This window comes from Anolis sagrei, chromosome 12, assembly GCF_037176765.1.
Source record: "Anolis sagrei isolate rAnoSag1 chromosome 12, rAnoSag1.mat, whole genome shotgun sequence".
Lineage (NCBI taxonomy): Eukaryota > Metazoa > Chordata > Lepidosauria > Squamata > Dactyloidae > Anolis > Anolis sagrei.
Window position 1 is genome coordinate 6,434,012 of NC_090032.1, and position 9,201 is coordinate 6,443,212.

Consider the following 9,201-nt stretch of genomic DNA (forward strand, 5'->3'; position numbering starts at 1 on the left):
GGACCAAACTTGGCACGAAGACTCAATATGCACAAAAGTGAACACTGCTGGGGTTTGGGGAAAATAGACCGGGGGGAAATCACCGTGATTTGCGGGAGTTGTAGTTCACCTGCACCCAGCGATCACCGTGGACTCAAACAATGATGGATCTGAACCAAACTCTACACGAATACTCAAGATGCCCAAATGTGAACACTGGTGGGGTTTGGGGAAAATAGATTCTTGACATTTAGGAGTTGTCGTTGCTGGGATTTATAGTTCATCTACAATCACAGAGCATTCTGAGCGCCACCAACGATGGAATTGAACCACACTTGGCACACAGTTCTCCCACGAGCAGCACAAAATACTGGAAGGTTTTGGTAGGCATTGACCTTGAGTTTGGGAGTTGTAGTTCACCTACATCCAGAGAGCACTGTGGACTCAAACAATGATGGATCTGGACCAAATTTGGTGTGAATACTCAATATGCCCACATCTGAACACTGGTGGAGGTTGGGGAAAATAGAATCTTGACATTTGGAAGTTGCAGTTACTGGGATTCATGGCTGAGCTTGGGAAAAATAGACATTTGGGAGTTGTAGTTGCTGGGATTTATAGTTCACCTACAATCAAATACCATTATGAACCCCACCAATGGTGGAACTGAACCAAATTTGGCACACAGTTCTCCCATGAGCAGCAGAAAATACTGGAAGGCTTTGGTGGGCATTGACCTTGAGTTTTGGAGTTGTAGTTCACCTACATCCAAAGATGACTGTGGACTCAAACAATGATGGATCTGGACCAAACTTGGCACGAATACTCAATATATGAAAATTTGAATACTGGTGGAGATTGGGGGAAATACAATCTTGACATTTGGGAGTTGTAGTTTACCTACATCCAGAGATCACTGTGGACTCAAACAATGATGGATCTGGACCAAACTCTACAAGAATACTCAGTATGCTGCAATGTGAACACTGGTGGAGTTTGGGGGAAATTGACATTGACTTTTAGGAGTTGTAGTTCACCTACATCCAGAGATCACTGTGGACTCAAATAATGATAGATCTGGACCAAACTTGGCATGGATACTCAGTGTGCCCAAATGTGAACACTGGTGGAGTTTGGGGGAAATAGATTCTTGACATTTGGAAGTTGTAGTTCACCTACATCCAGAGAGCACTGTGGACTCAAACAATGATGGATCTGGACCAAATTTGGTGTGAATACTCATTATGCCCAAATGTGAACACTGGTGGAGTTTGGGGAAAATAGAATCTTGACATTTGGGAGTTGTAGTTGCTGGGATTTATAGTTCACCTACAATCAGAGAGCATTGTGAACCCCACCAATGATAGAATTGGGCCAAACCTCCCACACAGAATATATATATTCATACAAATATCCAGGCATGGGCCAATTTGGGCCCTCCAGGTGTTTTGGACTCCAACTCCCACAATTCCACAATTCCTCACAGGAATTGTGGGAGTTGTAGTCCCAAACACCTGGAGGGCCTAAGTTTGCTCCTCTCCTTCCCCTCCCCCACCTTGTGGCCTGTGGGCGGGCCCTCCGAGGCTCCTCCCCTTCTCCCTCAGCGCCTGAGGCCTACCTGCGAGGCTCCGTCCTCTCTACGGAGTCGGGGCCCGGTCCCAGCTTGGCTTCCCAGCGTCTCCACAAGCCCTACTCCGGGGAGCGGCCTCCCCTTTCCTCGGGCCGCTTCCTGCTTCGGAGAGCCCCCACCTCCACGCGCATTGGCTGCGTCGCGAGGCGCCTCCCTTTTTTCTCTACCCCCATTGGTTCGCAGCGACGCCAATCATCCCAAGCCCCGCCTACTCACCCTCCCGTTGGACGCCTCATCTGTCGCTCAAAGAAGTTCTCCTGAGTGAGTATTTCCAAACGCTGGAGCTCCGCCTCATCCGCTTTCGACTGGGCCTCGGCTCCTCCCGCTTCGCTGCACGCCATTGGCTGTTGTCGCTTCAACGTCGTTGCCGATTGCTTCTCATTTATGTCACTCACTTCAAAACACGCCGCTCAATTGGTTCAAGGCGGCCAGGAAGGCGGAGCTTTTAATTTGATTGGCAGTTTACTTTCCTATAAGAGGCGGGCCTTTATCTCTCTCGCTGTCAGCTATTGGTGCGGAGCCTTGTCATTTCAATGCCCGCAACCCAATTGGTTGAAGACAGCCAGAAAGGCGGAGCTTTTAATTTGATTGGCAGATTACTTTCCTATAAGAGGCGGGCCTTTATCTCTCTCGCTGTCAGCTATTGGTGCGGAGCCTTGTCATTTCAATGCCCGCAACCCAATTGGTTGAAGACAGCCAGAAAGGCGGAGCTTTTAATTTGATTGGCAGTTTTCTTTCCTATAAGAGGCGGGCCTTTATCTCTCTCGCTGTCAGCTATTGGTGCGGAGCCTTGTCATTTCAAACCCCGCAACTCAATTGGTTGAAGACAGCCAGGAAGGCGGGGCTTTTAATTTGATTGGCAGTTTGCGTTCCTGAAAGGAGAACGTAAGGGGCGGGGCTTTATCTCTCTCGCTGTCAGCTATTGGTGCGGAGCCTTGTCATTTCAAAATCCGCAACTCAATTGGTTGAAGACAGCCAGGAAGGCGGGGCTTTTAATTTGATTGGCAACTTGCTTTCCTGAAAGGAGAACGTAAGGGGCGGGCCTTTCTCTCTCTCGCTGCCAGCTATTGGTGCGGAGCCTTGTCATTTCAAAACCCGCAACTCAATTGGTTGAAGACAGCCAGGAAGGCGGGGCTTTTAATTTGATTGGCAGCTTGCTTTCCTGAAGCAGCCGACTGAAAAGGAGAATGTAAGGGGCGGGCCTTTCTCTCTCTCGCTGCCAGCTATTGGTGCGGAGCCTTGTCATTTCAAAACCCGCAACTCAATTGGTTGAAGACCAATAAATTATATGTTATTATATATAAATTATGAATAATTATAAATTAAAGAAAACTATATGATATAGTTATTAATTATATAATAAAATAATAAACTGAACTTGCTGGTCGAAAAGTCACAGGTTTGAATCCGGGGAAGCGGGGTGAGCTCCCGCTGTCAGCCCCAGCTTCCGCCAACCTAGCAGTTCGAAAACATGCAAATATGAGTAGATCAATAGGTACCACTTTAGCGGGAAGTCGACCGCTGAGCTGCTGAACTTGCTAACCAAAAGGTTTCCAGTTGGAATCTGGGGAGCGAGGTGAGCTCCCGCTGTCAGCCCCAGCTTCTGCTAACCTATCTGCTAACCAGGAGGGTATGCTTTTTGAATTCCGGCCACCGGGGGTGCTGTTGCTTCACCATCCAGTTGTGACACTGATGGAGTACTTCCTCATTCTTTTGCACAGCAACAGGAGAGTTTTATGGTGTCGTAAATTAGTTAAATTAGCCTCCCCACATAAGCGGTACCTAAACTTCCTATTTCCTCATTCTTTTGCACAGATGCTGGAGAATTTTATGGCCTTGTAAATTAGCCCGCATAAGGGGTACCTAAACTTCCTACTTCCTCATTCTTTTGCACGGCTGCTGGAGAGTTTTATGGCCTCGTAAATTAGCCTGCATAAGCGGTACCTAAATTTTGTACTTCCTCATTCTTTTGCACGCTGCTGGAGAGTTTTATGGCATCATAAATTAGCCCACATAAGCGGTACCTAAATTTCGTACTTCCTCATTCTTTTGCACAGCTGCTGGAGAGTTTTATGGCGTCGTAAATTAGCCCGCATAAGCGGTACCTAAATTTTGTACTTCCTCATTCTTTTGCACAGCTGCTGGAGAGAGTTATGGAGTCGTAAATTAGCCCGCATAAGCAGTACCTAAATTTCGTACTTCCTCATTCTTTTGCACGCTGCTAGAGAGTTTTATGGCGCCGTAAATTAGTTAAATTAGCCTCCTTTTATAAGCGGTACCTAAATTTCATACTTCCTCATTCTTTTGCACAGCTGCTGGAGAGAGTTATGGAGTCGTAAATTAGCCCGCATAAGCAATACCTAAATTTCGTACTTCCTCATTCTTTTGCACGCTGCTAGAGAGTTTTATGGCGTTGTAAATAAGTTAAATTAGCCTCCTTGCATAAGCGGTACCTAAATTTCGTACTTCCTCATTCTTTTGCACAGCTGCTGGAGAGTTTTATGGCGCCGTAAATTAGTTAAATTAGCCTCCTTTTATAAGCGGTACCTAAATTTCATACTTCCTCATTCTTTTGCACAGCTGCTGGAGAGTTTTATGGCCTCGTAAATTAGCCCGCATAAGCAATACCTAAATTACGTACTTCCTCATTCTTTTGCACAGCTGCTGGAGAGTTTTATGGCCTTGTAAATTAGCCTGCATAAGCGGTACCTAAATTACGTACTTCCTTATTCTTTTGCATGGCTGCTGGAGAGTTTTATGACGTCGTAAATTAGCCCGCATAAGGGGTACCTAAACTTCCTACTTCCTCATTCTTTTGCACGCTGCTGGAGAGTTTTATGGCGTCGTAAATTAGCCTGCATAAGCAGTACCTAAATTTCATACTTCCTCATTCTTTTGCACAGCTGCTGGAGAGTTTTATGGCGTCGTAAATTAGCCCACATAAGCAGTACCTAAATTTCGTACTTCCTCATTCTTTTGCATGGCTGCTGGAGAGTTTTATGGCATCGCAAATTAGCCTGCATAAGCGGTACCTAAATTTCGTACTTCCTCATTCTTTTGCACGGCTGCTGGAGAGTTTTATGGCATCGTAAATTAGCCTGCATAAGCGGTACCTAAATTACGTACTTCCTCATTCTTTTGCACAGCTGCTGGAGAGTTTTATGGCCTCGTAAATTAGCCTGCATAAGCAATACCTAAATTTCGTACTTCCTCATTCTTTTGCACGGCTACTGGAGAGTTTTATGGCCTCGTAAATTAGCCTGCATAAGCGGTACCTAAATTACGTACTTCCTCATTCTTTTGCACAGCTGCTGGAGAGTTTTATGGCCTTGTAAATTAGCCTGCATAAGCGGTACCTAAATTACGTACTTCCTTATTCTTTTGCATGGCTGCTGGAGAGTTTTATGACGTCGTAAATTAGCCCGCATAAGGGGTACCTAAACTTCCTACTTCCTCATTCTTTTGCACGCTGCTGGAGAGTTTTATGACGTCGTAAATTAGCCCGCACAAGGGGTACCTAAACTTCCTACTTCCTCATTCTTTTGCATGGCTGCTGGAGAGTTTTATGGCGTTGTAAATTAGCCCACATGAGCGGTACCTACATTTCATACTTCCTCATTCTTTTGCACGGCTGCTGGAGAGTTTTATGGCGTCGTAAATTAGCCCGCATAAGCGGTACCTAGATTTCGTACTTCCTCATTCTTTTGCATGGCTGCTGGAGAGTTTTATGGCGTCGTAAATTAGTTAAATTCCCTACTTGAGAGATGCAACTGTCTTTCGGGCTGCAAAGGTCGACAGCAAGCTAGATCTTTAAATCCTCATATTATTATTATTACTATTATTATTATTTTTAGGAAGCTCTGATTGATGTTGAAAGTTGTCCATCGAGTCCAAAAATGGAACACAACTCCGAAGTACTCGCCTTTCGCTCAGGTTTCTCCTCCTCCGACCCTGGGAAGAACAAGGGCCTTTTGAACGAAGGGAAGGAATGAAAGGAGAAAGGGAGCAAATCAGGGTTGGAAAACGCAGCGTCACGATTGGCTAGGAAAAGGTCCAAAGAAGAAGAAGAAGGAGACCCCCGGTTCCCACCGAGAGACAAAAAGAGCCCTGTCTTCGAAGGCGTGCGGGCCAGAGCCCAGTTTGCAACCGGAGGAAGATCAGAATCGAGATTTGGCTCCGCTGAGCAGAAGGGAGAACAAAGGACAAAAGGCTCGGATCCCTCAAGGAGAAAGGTAATGCCAGATCCGTCATTACGGAGAAGGAAGGTCAGGGCGAGAGCGCTGCCTTGAAAACTGCGTTGCGTCTCTTACTATTCTTAGGATCTACAGTAAACATAGAGAGTAGTGGCACAGCAGGTTAAACCACTGAGCTGCAGAATGTGCGGATCAAAAGGTTGCAGGTTCGAATCTGGAGAGCAGGGTGAGCTCCCGCTGTTAGCCCCAGCTTAGCAAATGTGAGATCAATAGGTACAGCTCCTGCAGGAAGGTTACTGCTGAGCTGCTGAACTTGCTGACCAAAAGGTTGCAAGTTTGAATCCAGGGAGCGGGGTGAGCTCCCGCTGTTAGCCCTAGCTTCTGCCAACCTAGCAGTTCGAAAGCATGCAAATGTGAGTAGATCAATAGGTACCGCTCCTGCAGGAAGGTAACCGCTGAACTTGCTGGCCAGAAGGTCGGCGGATCGAATCCAGGGAGCGGGGTGAGCTCCTGCTGTCAGCCCTAGCTCTTGCCAACCTAGCAGTTCGAAAGCATGCAAATGTGAGTAGATCAATAGGTACCGCTCCTGCAGGAAGGTAACCGCTGAACTTGCTGGCCAGAAGGTCGGCGGATCGAATCCAGGGAGCGGGGTGAGCTCCTGCTATCAGCCCTAGCTCTTGCCAACCTAGCAGTTCGAAAGCATGCAAATGTGGGTAGATCAATAGGTACTGCTCCTGCAGGAAGGTAACCACTGAAGAGGAAAAGCTGAAGAGCTGAAGAGGAAAAGCCCCACTGCACAGACTTCATACAACACTAGATACACGGCAGCTTCCTTAACAACTCTTCCACCCACTTGCTGGCCAAAAGTTCGGTGGTTTGAATACAGGGAGCGGGGTGAGCTCCCGCTGTCATCCCCAGCTCTTGCCAACCTAGCAGTTCAAAATAATGCAAATGTGAGTAGATCAATAGGTACCACTCCCGCAGGAAGGTAACCGCTGAACTTGCTGGCCAAAAGGTCAGCGGTTCGAATCTGGGGAGCGGGGTGAGTTCCCACTATCAGCCCTAGCTTCTGCCAACCTAACAGTTCAAAAGCATGCAAATATGGGTAGATCAGTAGATACCTCACTGGTGGGAAGGTAACCATTGAGCTGCTGAACTTGCGGACCAAAAGGTTGGCGGTTCAAATCCGGTGAGCTCCCTATGCTTTTAGCCCTAGCTCCTGCCAACCTAGCAGTTCGAAAACATGCAAATGTGAGTAGATCAATAGGTACCGCTCCTGCAGGAAGGTAACCGCTGAACTTGCTGACCAAAAGGTCGGCGGTTCAAATCCGGGGAGCGGGGTGAGCTCCTGCTATCAGCCCTAGCTCTTGCCAACCTAGCAGTTCGAAAGCATGCAAACGTGAGTAGATCAGTAGGTACCACACCGGTGGGAAGGTAACCAGAGCTGCTGAACTTGCTGGCCAAAAGGTCAGTGGTTCAGATCTGGATAGCGGGGTGAGTTCCCGCTATCAGCCCTAGCCTCTGCCAACCCAGCAGTTCGAAAGCATGCAAAAGTGAGTAGATCAATAGGTACGGCTCATGCAGGAAGGTAACCGCTGAACTTTCTGACCAAAAGATCAGCGGTTCGAATCCGGGGAGCGGGGTGAGTTCCCACTATCAGCCCCAGCTTCTGCCAACCTAGCAGTTCAAAAACATGCAAATGTGAATAGATCAATAGGTACCGCTCCTGCAGGAAGGTAACCGCTGAACTTTCTGACCAAAAGGTCAGTGGTTCGAATCCAGGGAGCAGGGTGAGCTCCCGCTATCAGCCCCAGTTCCTGCCAACCTAGCAGTTCGAAAACATGCAAATGTGAGTAGATCAAGAGATACCACTCCGATGGGAAGGTAACCAGAGCTGCTGAACTTGCTGGCCAAAAGGTCAGTGGTTCAGATCTGGAGAGCGGGGTGAGTTCCTGCTATCAGCCCTAGCTTCTGCCAACCTAGCAGTTAGAAAACATGCAAATGTGAGTAGATCAATAGGTACCGTTCCTGCAGGAAGTTAACCGCTGAACTTGCTGACCAAAAGGACAGTGCTTCGAATCCAGGGAGCGGGGTGAGCTCCCGCTGTCAGCCCCAGCTCCTGCCAACCTAGCAGTTTGAAAACATGCAAATGTGAGTAGATCAATAGATACCACTCCAGTGGGAAGGTAAGGGCTCTCCATGCAGTCATGCTGGCCACATGACCTTGGAGGTGTCTACTGACAACACTGGCTAAGTCGACCATAGCAGAGCACCTGTGGGTTTAAACTGCATTAATTCTACCGTGTAGACACAACCAAAATTTGTGGAGGACAACGAGGGAGAGTTGCCGAAACACAATGATGTATAACTCTAAGGCTGCATCGACACTGCAATATAATCTGATTCTGGACGATATGAGTCTACACTGCCCCATAATCTAGTTCAAGTGGTGCCAAACTGCATCGATTCATCAGTGTAGATGCCCTCGAAGAGCCCTATTTTGAATCTCCCCAAATATCGAGGCCTATGCTTCGTCATGCCTTTGTGAGTCGCAGGTATGTTTGAGTTTGGGAAGAGGGGGGGATATTGAAATCCTTTGGAGGGGATCCAAAAACGGAGACGGAGACGTTCCCAGAGGGAGATTGTTTGGCTCGGCCTTCGTCCAGGAGGAGGGAAGCTGCGCTCTATAAAAGCCCATTCGTTGCCCGTTTGCGTTCGTTTTGGAGGAAGAGAATGGCCAGCGAGGAGAAGAACCCCGAGGCTTGGCCGGCGGGATTGCACCTCAAAACCCCTCCTTACGTAAGTAGCCTTCCCGTAGCGCCCCCTTCTCTAGAGGTTCTGGATGGACATCTGTCGGGTGTGTTTTGACTGTGTCTCCCTTCTTGGGAGAAAGGGGTTGGACTAGATGTCCTCTGGGGGTCTCTTCTGTTGGAGTTTCCTTCCCTGGAATACTTGGTAGTTTTGCAAGGTCTCTAATTAACTTCCTAAAGTTGGAAGGGACCCCCAAAGACCATCCAGTCCAACCCCCTCCTGCCAGGAAAGGAATACCCAAGAAAAACCCTCCCAACAGATGGCCATCCACCTCTGCTTAAAGATATCCACCCTAAAGGTCATCCAGTCCAACCCCCTTCTGCCTGGAAAGGGATACCCAAGCAAAACCCTCCTGACAGATGGCCATCCACCTCTGCTTAAAGATATCCATAGAAAGAGATGCACCCTAAAGGTCATCCAGTCCAAACCCCCTTCTGCCAGGGAAGGAATACCCAAGCAAAACCCTCTTGACAGATGGCCATCCACCTCTGCTTAAAGATATCCATAGAAAGAGATGCACCCTAAAGGTCATCCAGTCCAACCCCCTTCTGCCAGGAAAGGAATACTCAAGCAAAACCCTCCTGACAG

At 47.9% G+C, this 9,201-nt stretch overlaps 1 protein-coding gene across 1 annotated transcript in view; it reads right to left on the reverse strand.

The window, feature by feature from the left end:
- Positions 1–1,734, reverse strand: part of ZNF687 (zinc finger protein 687) — a 30,594-nt gene extending 28,860 nt beyond the window's left edge. Inside the window, exon 1 of the mRNA XM_060758012.2 lies at positions 1,598–1,734. The gene's annotated coding sequence lies outside the window, so the exon portion shown is untranslated. The remainder of the gene's footprint in view (positions 1–1,597) is intronic.
- Between the last annotated feature and the right edge of the window lie 7,467 nt (positions 1,735–9,201).